Source organism: Hordeum vulgare, chromosome 2H (assembly GCF_904849725.1).
Source record: "Hordeum vulgare subsp. vulgare chromosome 2H, MorexV3_pseudomolecules_assembly, whole genome shotgun sequence".
NCBI lineage: Eukaryota > Viridiplantae > Streptophyta > Magnoliopsida > Poales > Poaceae > Hordeum > Hordeum vulgare.
The window spans coordinates 42,097,140-42,111,455 of record NC_058519.1 but is presented as its reverse complement, the minus strand read 5'-3'; positions in this window follow the sequence as shown (position 1 = coordinate 42,111,455).

The following is a 14,316-nucleotide window of genomic DNA, read 5'->3' as shown; positions in this document are numbered from 1 at the left end:
TATACTAACGTTTGTGCTTGCAGATGCGTTTACTATTTTGCTAGGATGTAGCTTCAGTAGTAATAGCATGAGTAGCACGACAACCCCGATGGCAACACGTTGATGGAGATCATGGTGTGGCGCCGGTGACAAGAAGATCGTGCCGGTGCTTTGGTGATGGAGATCAAGAAGCACGTGATGATGGCCATATCATGTCACTTATGAATTGCATGTGATGTTAATCCTTTTATGCACCTTATTTTGCTTAGAACGATGGTAGCATTATGAGGTGATCTCTCACTAAAATTTCAAGACGAAATTGTGTTGTCCCCGACTGTGCACCGTTGCTACAGTTCGTCGTTTCGAGACACCACGTGATGATCGGGTGTGATAGACTCAACGTTCACATACAACGGGTGCAAAACAGTTGCGCACGCGGAACACTCGGGTTAAGCTTGACGAGCCTAGCATGTGCAGACATGGCCTCGGAACACATGAGACCGAAAGGTCGATCATGAATCATATAGATGATATGATTAGCATAGGGATGCTTACCACTGAAACTATACTCAACTCACGTGATGATCGGACTTGAGCTAGTGTAAGTGGATCATGAACCACTCAAATGACTAGAGAGATGTACTTTTTGAGTGGGAGTTTAGCGAATAATTTGATTAAGTTAAACTCTAATTATCTTGATCATAGTCTAAGTCCACTTTGAATATATTTGTGTTGTAGATCATGGCTCACGCTACAGTCATCCTGAATTTTAATACGTTCCTAGAGAAAGCTAAGTTGAAAGATGATGGAAGCAACTTTGTAGACTGGGCTCGTAATCTTAAGCTAATCTTACAAGCTGGGAAGAAGGATTATGTCCTTAATGCTGTGCTAGGAGATGAACCACCCGCTACGGCTGATCAGGATGTTAAGAACGCTTGGTTAGCACGTAAGGAGGACTACTCAATAGTTCAATGTGCAGTCTTGTATGGCTTAGAACCGGGACTTCAACGTCGCTTTGAGCGTCATGGAGCATTTGAGATGTTCCAGGAGTTGAAGTTTATCTTTCAGAAGAACGCCCGGATCGAGAAGTATGAGACCTCCGATAAATTCTATGCTTGCAAGATGGAGGAGAACTCGTCTGTCAGTGAACATGTGCTCAAAATGTCTCGGTACTCAAACCGTCTAGCTGAGCTGGGTATTGAACTCCCGCAAGAGGCTATCACTGATAGAATCCTTCAATCACTGCCGCCAAGCTATAAAGGCTTTGTGTTGAACTACAACATGCAAGGGATGAACAAGTCTCCCGGCGAGTTGTTTGCGATGCTGAAAGTCGCAGAGTTTGAACTCCGTAAAGAGCATCAAGTGTTGATGGTGAATAAGACCACTAGTTTCAAGAGAAACGGCAAAGGCAAGAAGGGTAATTCAAAGAAGAGCGGCAAGCCTGTTGCCAATCCGACGAAGAAACCCAAAGCTGGACCTAAGCCTGAAATGGAGTGTTACTATTGCAAGGGTATGGGTCACTGGAAGCGCAATTGCCCCAAGTATCTGGCACATAAGAAGGCGGCCAAAGAAAAATCAGGTATATTTGATATACATGTTATTGATGTGTACTTAACCGGCTCTCGTAGTAGTGCCCGGGTATTCGATACCGGTTCTGTTGCTCATATTTGCAACTCGAAATAGGAACTGCGGAATAGACGAAGGCTCGCGAAAGATGAAGTGACGATGCGCGTAGGAAATGGTCCCAAGGTTGATGCAATCCCCGTCGGCAGAGTTTCACTTCAGTTACCATCAGGATTAGTGATGAACTTAAATCATTGTTATTTAGTGCCTGCGTTGAGCATGAACATTATATCTGGATCTTGTTTATTGTGAGACGGTTACTCCTTTAAGTCAGAGAATAATGGTTGTTCTATTTCTATGAGTAACATCTTTTATGGTCATGCACCTAATGTGAGAGGATTGTTCATATTGAATCTTGATAGCGATATGCATATACATAACATTGAGACCAAAAGAGTTAGAGTTAACAATGATAGCGCCATATTTTTGTGGCACTGCCGATTAGGTCATATTGGTGTAAAGCGCATGAAGAAACTCCATGCTGATGGACTTTTGGAGTCACTTGACTTTGATTCACTTGACACGTGCGAACCATGCCTCATGGGCAAGATGACTAAAACTCCGTTCTCCGGAACTATGGAGCGTGCAAGTGACTTGTTGGAAATCATACATACCGATGTGTGTGGTCCGATGAGCGTGGAGGCACGCGGCGGATATCATTATTTTCTTACCTTCACTGACGATTTGAGTAGATATGGTTATGTCTACTTGATGAAGCACAAGTCTGAAACATTTGAAAAGTTCAAGCAATTTTAGAGTGAAGTTGAAAATCATCGTAACAAGAAGATCAAGTTCCTACGGTCTGATCGTGGGGGTGAATATCTGAGTTTCGAGTTTGGTGCTCACTTAAGACAATGTGGGATTGTTTCACAGTTAACACCGCCTGGAACACCACAACGTAATGGTGTGTCCGAACGTCGTAATCGTACTTTATTAGAGATGGTGCGATCTATGATGTCTCTTACCGACTTGTCGTTATCATTTTGGGGTTATGCATTAGAAACAGCTGCATTCACTTTAAATAGGGCACCATCAAAATCCGTTGAGACGACACCATACGAACTGTGGTATGGCAAAAGGCCAAAGTTGTCGTTTCTTAAGGTTTGGGGATGTGATGCTTATGTCAAAAAGCTTCAGCCTGAAAAGCTGGAACCCAAAGCGGAAAGGTCCGTCTTCATAGGTTACCCAAAAGAGACAGTTGGGTACACCTTCTATCTCAAATCCGAGGGCAAAGTGTTTGTTGCTAAAAACGGAGCTTTTCTCGAGAAGGAGTTTCTCTCGAGAGAATTGAGTGGGAGGAAGATAGAACTTGACGAGGTTGTCGAACCTCTCATCCCTCTGGATGGTGGCGCAGGGCAAGGGGAAACCTCTGTCGTTGCGACGCCGGTTGAGGAGGAAGTTAATGATGATGATCATGAAACTCCGGTTCAAGTTTCTATCGAACCACGCAGGTCGACAAGACCACGTACTGCTCCAGAGTGGTACGGTAATCCCGTCTTATCAATCATGTTGTTAGACAGCAATGAACGTGCAAATTATGAAGAAGCAATGGTGGGCCCAGATTCCAACAAATGGCTAGAAGCCATGAAGTCCGAGATAGGATCCATGTATGAGAACAGAGTGTGGACTTTGGAGGTACTACGTGAGGGCCGCAAGGCTATTCAGAACAAATGGATCTTTAAGAGGAAGACGGACGCTGACGGCAATGTGACCGTTTATAAAGCTCGACTTGTGGCAAAGGGTTTTTCACAAGTTCAAGGAGTTGACTACGATGAGACATTCTCACCCGTAGCGATGCTTAAGTCCGTCAGAATCATGTTAGCAATAGCTGCATTTTTCGATTATGAAATCTGGCAGATGGATGTCAAAACGGCATTCCTTAACGGTTTCCTTAAGGAAGAGTTGTATATGATACAACCCGAAGGTTTTGTCGATCCTAAGAATGCTAACAAGGTGTGCAAGCTCCAGCGATCCATTTATGGACTGGTGCAAGCATCTCGGAGTTGGAACAAACGCTTTGATGAGGTGATCAAAGCATTTGGGTTTATACAAGTGGTTGGAGAATCTTGTATTTACAAGAAAGTGAGTGGGAGCTCTGTGGCGTTTCTAATATTATATGTGGATGACATATTGCTGATTGGAAACAACGTGGAGTTTTTAGAGAGCATAAAGGATTAATTGAATAAGAGTTTCTCTACGAAGGACCTAGGAGAAGCTGCTTACATTCTAGGCATTAAGATCTATAGGGATAGATCAAAACGCCTGATAGGACTTTCACAAAGCACATACCTTGATAAAGTTTTGAAGAGGTTCAAAATGGAACAGTCCAAGAAGGGGTTCTTGCCAGTTTTACAAGGTACGAGATTGAGTAAGACTCAGTGCCCAGCAACTGATGAGGATAGAGAGCATATGCGCTCCGTCCCCTATGCTTCAGCCATAGGTTCTATCATGTATGTGATGCTGTGCACTAGACCGGATGTTAGCCTGGCCATAAGTATGGCGGGTAGGTTCCAGAGTAATCCAGGAGTGGATCACTGGACAGCGGTCAAGAATATCCTGAAGTACCTGAAAAGGACTAAGGAGATGTTTCTCGTGTATGGAGGTGACGAAGAGCTCGCCGTAAAAGGTTACGTCGGTGCAAGCTTTGACATAGATCCGGACGACTCTAAGTCGCAAACCGGATACGTATTTATTCTTAATGGGGGTGCGGTAAGCTGGTGCAGTTCCAAGCAAAGCGTCGTAGCAGATTCTACATGTGAAGCGGAATACATGGCTGCCTTGGAGGCGGCTAAGGAGGGTGTCTGGATGAAGCAGTTCATGACGGATCTTGGAGTGGTGCCAAGTGCACTGAATCCAATAACCTTGTTCTGTGACAACACGGGTGCCATTGCCTTAGCAAAGGAACCACGGTTTCACAAGAAGACCAGACACATCAAATGGCGCTTCAACCTCATCCGCGACTACGTCGAGGGAGAGGACGTAAATATATGCAAAATGCACACGGATCTGAATGTAGCAGACCCGCTGACTAAACCTCTTCCACGGCCAAAGCATGATCAACACCAGAACTGTATGGGTGTTAGATTTATTACAATGTAATTCGCATGATGATGTGAGGGCTAGAATATTGACTCTAGTGCAAGTGGGGGACTGTTGGAATTATGCCCTAGAGGCAATAATAAATGTAGTTATTATTATAATTCCTGTATCAAGATAATCGTTTATTATCCATGCTATAATTGTATTGAATGAAGACTCATTTACGTGTGTGGATACATAGACAAAACACCGTCCCTAGCAAGCCTCTAATTGGCTAGCCAGTTGATCAAAGATAGTCAGTGTCTTCTGATTATGACCAAGTGTTGTTGCTTGATAACTGGATCACGTCATTAGGAGAATCACGTGATGGACTAGACCCAAACTAATAGACGTAGCATGTTGATCGTGTCATTTTGTTGCTACTGTTTTCTGCGTGTCAAGTATTTATTCCTATGACCATGAGATCATATAACTCACTGACACCGGAGGAATGCTTTGTGTGTATCAAACGTCGCAACGTAACTAGGTGACTATAAAGATGCTCTACAGGTATCTCCGAAGGTGTTAGTTGAGTTAGTATGGATCAAGACTGGGATTTGTCACTCCGTGTGATGGAGAGGTATCTCGGGGCCCACTCGGTAATACAACATCACACACAAGCCTTGCAAGCAATGTAACTTAGTGTAAGTTGCGGGATCTTGTATTACGGAACGAGTAAAGAGACTTGCCGGTAAACGAGATTGAAATAGGTATACGGATACTGACGATCGAATCTCGGGCAAGTAACATACCGAAGGACAAAGGGAATGACATACGGGATTATATGAATCCTTGGCACTGAGGTTCAAACGATAAGATCTTCATAGAATATGTAGGATCCAATATGGGCATCCAGGTCCCGCTATTGGATATTGACCGAGGAGTCTCTCAGGTCATGTCTACATAGTTCTCGAACCCGCAGGGTCTGCACACTTAAGGTTCGACGTTGTTTTATGCGTATTTGAGTTATATGGTTGGTTACCGAATGTTGTTCGGAGTCCCGGATGAGATCACGGACGTCACGAGGGTTTCCGTAATGGTCCGGAAACGAAGATTGATATATAGGATGACCTCATTTGATTACCGGAAGGTTTTCGGAGTTACCGGGAATGTACCGGGAATGACGAATGGGTTCCGGGAGTTCACCGGGGGGGCAACCCACCCCGGGGAAGCCCATAGGCCATGAGGGTGGCGCACCAGCCCTTAGTGGGCTGGTGGGGCAGACCAAAAGGGCCCTATGCGCCTAGGAAAGAAAATCAAAGAGAAAAAAAAAGAGGAGGTGGGAAGGGAAGCAAGGACTCCCACCCACCAAACCAAGTCCAACTCGGTTTGGGGAGGGGGAGCCTTCCCCCTTGGACTCGGCCGACCCCCTTGGGGCTCCTTGAGCCCCAAGGCAAGGTCCCCTCCCTCCCACCTATATATACGGAGGTTTTAGGGCTGATTTGAGACGACTTTTCCACGGCAGCCCGACCACATACCTCCACGGTTTTTCTTCTAGATCGCGTTTCTGCGGAGCTCGGGCGGAGCCCTGCTGAGACAAGGTCATCACCAACCTTCGGAGTGCCGTCATGCTGCCGGAGAACTCTTTCTACCTCTTCGTCTCTCTTGCTGGATCAAGAAGGCCGAGATCATCGTCGAGCTGTACGTGTGCTGAACGCGGAGGTGCCGTCCGTTCGGTACTAGATCATGGGACTGATCGCAGGATTGTTCGCGGGGCGGATCGAGGGATGTGAGGACGTTCCACTACATCAACCGCGTTCACTAATGCTTCTGCTGTACGATCTACAAGGGTACGTAGATCACTCATCCCCTCTCGTAGATGGACATCACCATGATAGGTCTTCGTGCGCGTAGGAAATTTTTTGTTTCCCATGCGATGTTCACCAACATAAACTCAAAGCAACGAACAACTGCATTAACGAACTTTGTGTAAGGTAAACAATCCTTGCAACCGTGGTCACAAGCACCATTGTTTTCTCCCTGGTGGCAACAATACATCCCCTATTCTCATGTTTCTGTCACTCAAGCTAGACATCAAGGGGCATGAACGCACAATCATGCATAACGCTCCCTCTTGGAGTTACAATCTACTACTCGGCCAAAGCAATAAAAAGCAACGGAGAACATGCATATATTACTCAAGAACAATATAAAAGGAGAAACAAATATATGACTCATCACAATCTAAACATAATCTCATAATCCATCGGATCCCAGCAAACTCAGCATAGCAACAGCAGGTAAATTACATAGATGCCTTGATCATGTAGGGTAGCTCACAAGGGCTAAGCATTGAAGCACAAGATTGGAGAGAAGACATCACATAGCTACTGGTCATGTACTCATGGTCCAAGGAGGACTACTAACTGCACGTCCAGGAAGCGTCCATGATGGTGGAGAAGCTCCCGGAGGTCAATCCTCCCTTCGGCAGGGTGCCGGGAAGAGGTCTTCCGGCGCTCCCGATATCGAAAGCGCTACGACGGCAGAACGGTGGAGAAATTTGCGATTGTGGATATATCTTTAGGGTTTTCCGTCCGAGGGGTAAATATAGACCAAAGGAGGGCGCCAGGGGGTGGACCAGCCGCCCAGGTGACCTGGTGGCGCAGCCAGGAGGGGGCCCCCGCCAGCTGGTTGCCTGGGTGAGGCCTGGCTCCCCTCTAGCCCACCTTGGTGCTTCGTGAAGTATGTTGTGTTGTCAATTAGAGCATGCGTGGGCCGGATATTTCTGCCAGTTTTTTTTCTCGATGATGCTTATGTATGTTGTGTTGTCACTTTGAGCATGCGTGGGCCGGAGCTCCTTGCTCTGACTTCCCTGTTAATCTATTTTCTGTTCTATCGAGTGTCTGCATCTGTACCATTGTAAAAATATTTATTCATTACTTTCACGCAAGTATTGCACGGACCTATAATATGGGGATGTAGTTGTTAGCTAGCTAACTACGCTAGTGTCTAGATGGCACTGCTCCGGAGCAAAGAAGAGGCGATTTTGTTGTAGGTCAAACGTGAAGCGTGTGTCCACCATCTGCCCTGCGCCTATAATCGTCCTCTCTGCGTAGGGCACGATGGCGAAGCACACATAGTGAGTACGCTCGTGCGTCATTGCCACAAACATATCCCCGTGCCTGTCCGAATGGGTATCCCTGTCTGAACCTGTGTTGCTCCCTCCTCTTCGTTCCCGGTGGTGAGTGATACGTCTCCAACATATCTATAATTTTTTATCGTTCCATGCTATTATATTATCAACTTTGGATGTTTTATATGCATGAATATGCTATTTTATATTATTTTTGGGACTAACCTATTGACCTAGAGCCCAGTGCCAGTTCCTGTTTTTTTCCTTGTTTTTGACCTTTTTAGATAGGAATATAAAAAGGAGTCCAAACGGAATAAAACTTTCGCCGTGATTTTTTATGAAAAATATAAAAAATATCAGAAGAAAAAGATACCGGAGAGGAGTCCCGGGGAAGCCACGAGCCAGGGAGGCGCGCCCACCCCCCGGGTGCGCCTCGGGGGCTCGTGACTCCCTCGTGGGTCCCCCTGACTTGTTCTCGACGCCATCCGCTCCTATAAATACAGAAACCTCCAGAAATAAACCTAGATCGGGATTTCCGCTGCCGCAAGCCTTTGTAGCCACCAAAAACCAAGCGGGAGCCCGTTCCGGCACCCTGCCGGAAGGGGAATCCATCTCCGGTGGCCATCTTCATCATCCCGGCGATCTCCATGACGAGGAGGTAGTAGTGCTCCCTCGGGGCTGAGGGTATGTACCAGTAGCTATGTGTTTGATCTCTCTCTCTCTCTCTCTCGTGTTCTTGAGATGTCATGATCTTGATGTACCGCGGGCTTTGCTACTATAGTTGGATCCTATGATGTTCTTCCCCTTCTCCCTTCTTGTAATGAATTTAGTTTCCCCTTTGAAGTTATCTTATCGGATTGAGTCTTTAAGAACACTTGATGTATGTCTTGCACGTGTCTATCTGTGGTGACAATGGGATATTCATGTGAGTACTTGATGTATGTTTTGGTGATCAACTTACGGGTTTCGTGACTTCGGGAACCTATGCATATGGGTTGGCACACGTTTTGACTCTCCGGTAGAAACTTTGGGGCACTCTTTGAAGTTCTATGTGTTGGTTGACTAGATGATTCTGAGATTGTGTGATGCATATCGTATAATCATGCCCACAGATACTTGAGGTGACAATGGAGTATCTAGGTGACATTAGGGTCTTGGTTGATGTGTGTCTTAAGGTGTTATTCTAGTACGAACTCTAGGATAGGTTGAACGGAAAGAATAGCTTCGTGTTATTTTACTACGGACTCTTGATTAGATCGATCAGAAAGAATAACTTTGTGGTGGTTTCGTACCCGACAATAATCTCTTTGTTTGTTCTCTGCTATTAGTGACTTTGGAGTGACTCTTTTTTGCATGTTGAGGGCTAGTTATATGATCCAATTATGTTATCATTGTTGAGAGAACTTCACTAGTGAAATTATGAACCCTAGGCCTTGTTTCCACGCATTGCAATACCATTCGTGCTCACTTTTATTATTAATTACCTTGCTGTTTTTATAATTTCAGATTACAACAACCTATATCTACTATCCATATTGCACTTGTATCACCATCTCTACGCCGAACTAGTGCACCTATACAACTTACCATTGTATTGGGTGTGTTGGGGACACAAGAGACTCTTTGTTATTTGGTTGCAGGTTTGCTTGAGAGAGACCATCTTCATCCTATGCCTCCCGCGGATTGATAAACCTTAGGTCACCAACTTGAGGGAAAATTGCTATTGTCCTACAAACCTCTGCACTTGGAGGCCCAACAACGTCTACAAGGAGAAGGTTGCGTACTAGACATCAGTGAGCCAGCAACGGCGGTGGAGCTTTTGTTCTGGGTGACAGCAGCGGTGGCGCTTTCGTTCTCGGCGACGTCGGCAGCTATGGTGAGAGCCCTGTCCTGTACTGGTACCCGTCTTATTCTCCTCCGTGTTGTGTTAGATATCACTGCATCGCCTCTGCCCCCTCTGTTTCCCTCTGTTTTTGGTCGATTTGATCCAGATTGCTGGTTAGGCAATGGAAATCTTCAAGGATTGTGACACCAACAAGATGAAGGGCATGACTATACCTATCAAAGCCACTTTTGTAAGTCCTTACTCCTCATGCCTTTGAACTCCGGTGATGCACTTCAATGGTTGTAAAATATATTTGTATATGCAACACCGCAATAATTTGTTGCCAGTCAGAGCGTTGGGTCACCGCATGGTGCACCTTTCCTCATGGTTGGGGACGACGGGCCATCAAACTAGGTACGATGAGGAGAAGCATCGTCACAGTCAAAGGCGACGAGAAATATGGAAAACATGAAGAAAAAACTAGCAGCAACTCACCTACCGGTGAATCGGTGATCTTGATGATATTACAAAACTAAACAAAGGTATGATACAATATCAAGCCTAGACCTTGCAGAAGAAAGATCCCAAAAGTAGAAGGAGAAACCTCAGATATTTTCTTCATCAAGCTCTCCACACAACCGGGACATAAGTATACAGAAGGTTGGAATTTCACAACTATTATGGGTCATACAACGAGTGGTGCTAGTAGTGCCAATTACTGTTTTGATTTTCCGGCTGCTTCACTCTCAACTTGATAATGGAGAATGCTCTCACTTCACCAGAGAAGGGATAAGGGCAAAGCACCATGTCTGGGAGGTTTAGGGTAGGAAGCACTACAATCCTGTGAAATTTGAGTAGCATAGGATCAATATTTAATAGGGTTGCTTTGGAACTAGCTAATCTGGTCCAGAATAGAGATTTTGATGTGGCACTCATATACTGGCTTGGATGGAGGTGAAACTTGGAGGATATGAATGTTTTAGGGTTATGAAGATGTTGTATTAATTTCATGCGATCTTGATAAGTCAAAGTGTCACTTCCTTCACACAACATCCTGCTGGACAGAATCTTAGAAGAATTACTAGGAATAATTGGCTAAATAAAATGAGCTCAAAATTGGTTTAGAGAGGTTTTATAGGTAGGAGAATGTCCTGGTAAAAATTCAGAATTTATGGAGAAACATAAAATATAGTTACTTCACAATCCAAAATAATGACCAAAGACAAAGATTTGATGCTATGGTCACATGGTTGAAGGAGTGATGCTCAAATTTGGAGAAGAGGCATTATTTGAGCATTTTGAGATGATAGCAAAGTTTCAACGCATTTGAACACTCCTAGCTAGCACTTGCTTCACAAATCTTCCTCTGGATCAGAAACTTTGGAAATTTGCCAAGAAATATTTACTAGCTAAATTGAGTTGAATTTTGGCATGAGGCAATGATATGGATAGGAAAGAGTTCCCACAAATTTTGAGAGAAATCAAGCAAATAAAAGGGTACTTGCTTCACAACTTGACAGGTAGGGCAGAATCAGAAAGGAATATTTGAGGAATATTTTTGAACATGGCAAGGAAATATTTTGTCATATGTGAGGAATATATGACCCAAGAGATTTATGAGAATTATTTGGGAATTTTTGGAATGATAGAAATGGGGGTTGCTTGAAAATCCAAGGTAACATAGGTTATTCCTTTAATAGAAAAAGGAATATCCCCATGGAAAAGAATATTGGGATAGGCTCAGCATGGAAATGGCTAGGTCTTGGGATGGTTTGAAGGTTGGCAAGCCACTAGGGAAAATAAATCAAGGGTAATCCTTTTAGGTTTCAAAACTATTACAATGAAACTTGGTTTCGGTGGAGCTGGGCCGACCAATGAAAGCGCAACCCGCAGATCGCTGACGTAGCCCTACTTCCTGATCCAGACCGTCCATTCACGGCGATCCAATGGTCCGGACTGGTGCGGGGTTTTGATGGGGTTTTGAGAGGGTTTTGATGGGGTTTTGAGAGGTTTTCAAACGTTAGGGTTGAGCATAAGTAATTCGAAAAAAACAAAAAAATAGGAAACTTGTGGCAATCATCATTCTATGTGATGAACTCCATAGGAAAAATAAGAAATTTGGACTATGGAGTTTTTCATGAAAAAACCTTCACAAACTTGGCTATCACAAATGAGGTTGTACGGTTTTCAAAGGTTAGGGTTGAGCATAAGTAATTCAAAAAATCAAAAAAATAGAAAACTGGTGCCAATCATCATTCTATGTGACTAACTCCATAGGAAAAATAAGAAATCTAGACTATGGAGTTTCTCATGAAAAAATCTTCACAAACTTGGCTATCAAACGAGGTTGTACGGTTTTCAAAGGTTAGGGTTGAGCATAAGTAATTCCAAAAAATCACAAAAATAGAAAACTGGTGCCAATCAATTGAGTTATTAGTATATGACAAAGTAAGAACATGTGTACTAGTTTTCCAAAAAAAATTATATATTTTTATGCTCATTTCAAACTTGGTCAAACCTAAGTTTGACAAATATTTAAACAAGTTTCAAAAATGAAAATGACAAACCAAGCGTGGATCGTTCTTAGTCACTCCAAAATGAAGCTTTTGTGATGTTTTTGAAAGTTTGAAGTTCAACACCCAAAACCAATTGTCATCACACATGAGTTTCAAATTAGCTCCAAAGGGGGTAAACACCCCATTTCTAAACAAGTTTTCTTGTCCTCCATGTCTGAAACAGCCAAATCAATTTGAGTTGTTAGTATATGACAAAGTAAGAATATGTGCACTGGTTTTTCAATATTTTTTTATTTTTTATGCTCATTTCAAACTTGGTCAAACCAAAGTTTGACAAACATTTAAAAAAGTTTCAAACATGAACAAGAGAAGTTTCAAACATGAACAAGAGAAGTTTCAAACATTTAAACAAGGATATGCAGAAACGATGATGGCTCAACTGAAAACAGGGCAACGTTCGAAACGTTCGAAAGAGAGCAGGGGTTGACCGGTCAATCTGACCCGTGGGCCAGGGAAGTCAGCGGGCGTCACATCAGTGTCGCACCCGAGCTACTTATAAAGTGAAATGTGTCATACCCTAGCTATTTCTAGATCTGCGCTGCCCTCGCCCACTCTCGCCCCTCACCACCGGCGACCCCCACCAAAACCACGCAATCTAGCCCTGTCGCCGCAGATCTAGCGCCACTGTGCGATGATCATGAGGCCAGGATCTCCAGCTCGCGCGGCGGCCATTTCGGCGGCGGAAACCGGAGGGCGAAGCGGCTGGCGCCTGACACCCCTAACTCTGACCGCGAACGAGCGACGCGGGTTGCTTCTGACGCTGCTCGGAAGCATGGCACGCGAAGGTACACCAACTGGGGGCTTGCGCCACCGCGTGCGTTCGCTCGGCGTGAGGTGGAGGAGTACGACCGCCAGATGGTGGCAGCGGCACGCTCCTCTGCCGTGGGCTCCTTTGCAGCGAGCTCCGCCATTGTACCCGCATTGCTGCCGCCTCCGAACATGGAGGGGCAGGAGCAGGGCTTTCTGCAGGAAGACTACGTCAACGATGGCGACCTCGACAGCGTCATCGCCGAGGTTATGGAGCGCACCAAGGAAGAGGCCTAGCAGGTCACCGCGTGCCGGCAGAGGGAAGAGGAGCTCGACGAGATCCACGTCCGCCAAGCCATCGAGGAATCCCATGCCGACAGGGGGTGGGGCGCCTCCGACTCCGACTCCGACTGACCAGCGTCGTTGCCTCGTCGGGGCCGCACCCCTAGGGCTGAGGTGAGCCCACTTTTGAAGATCTAGTAGGGGTGAGGTAGGAGCTTAGGGGGTCGAGCTTAGGAGCCCGTGTAATCAAAGGCCGAACCTGTAATCGTCTCTGGAATATTGCTCCCACGAGCCCTTGTAATCGAACCCTATCTATGTTTGTTTCTGGAATGTTTGTTGGGAAAATGGATCTATGTTTGTTTGAATTCGGTTGATTTGGTTTTAAATGCTTGTAAAATTTCTTTTTTGAATCGAAGCTCGCCGGCGTTGCCGTGCTTCGTCGCCGGAGAAGAAGAAGAGGGAGGATGCGCACACAGGGGAAAACTGTTTGACAGTAGTCGCCGCCATCTGGGTCCCATGCTGACGTGGATAAGCTGTGGGTCCCGCCCGGGTCCACTTAATCCTGATAGATATTGTGCTTAAGGGCCATGTCGCGCCTGGGCTATTTGTGCACAGAGAGATGTCACAGCAGAGCCATTCTTGCCAACGATGCCGGTTTGAGCCAGTTCGTATAAAAAACGTTGCACAGGAGCTATTGACCCCCCCCCCCCGGTTTTGCAAGTTCGAGGTTGTAATGTAGACGATTTCAGAATTTGGGGCTGGATGTTGACTAGGCATTTGACTAGTCAAAATAGGTTGAAACGGGCTCAAGGTTGTTCTTGTCCGATTTTGCAAGTTCAAAGTTGTAAAGTACACCTTTCGGCCCATAATATAAGAATGTTTCTATATTAATATAGTATCAAAACGCTTTTATATTATGGAATGGAGGGAATAGATGGTTTTGAAGTTGAGGTTGTATCTTTGACTTTGGTAGTGATCATTCACTAGTAGAAAACAGGGCTTTGGTTCGGGCCTGGCAAGCCCATTAGTCCCGGTTCTTCACGAACTGGGACCCATGGGGGGCATTAGACCTGGTTCATGAGCCCAGGGGGCCGGCCGGGGCCTCGTGGGCATTGGTACCGGTTCGTCTGGAC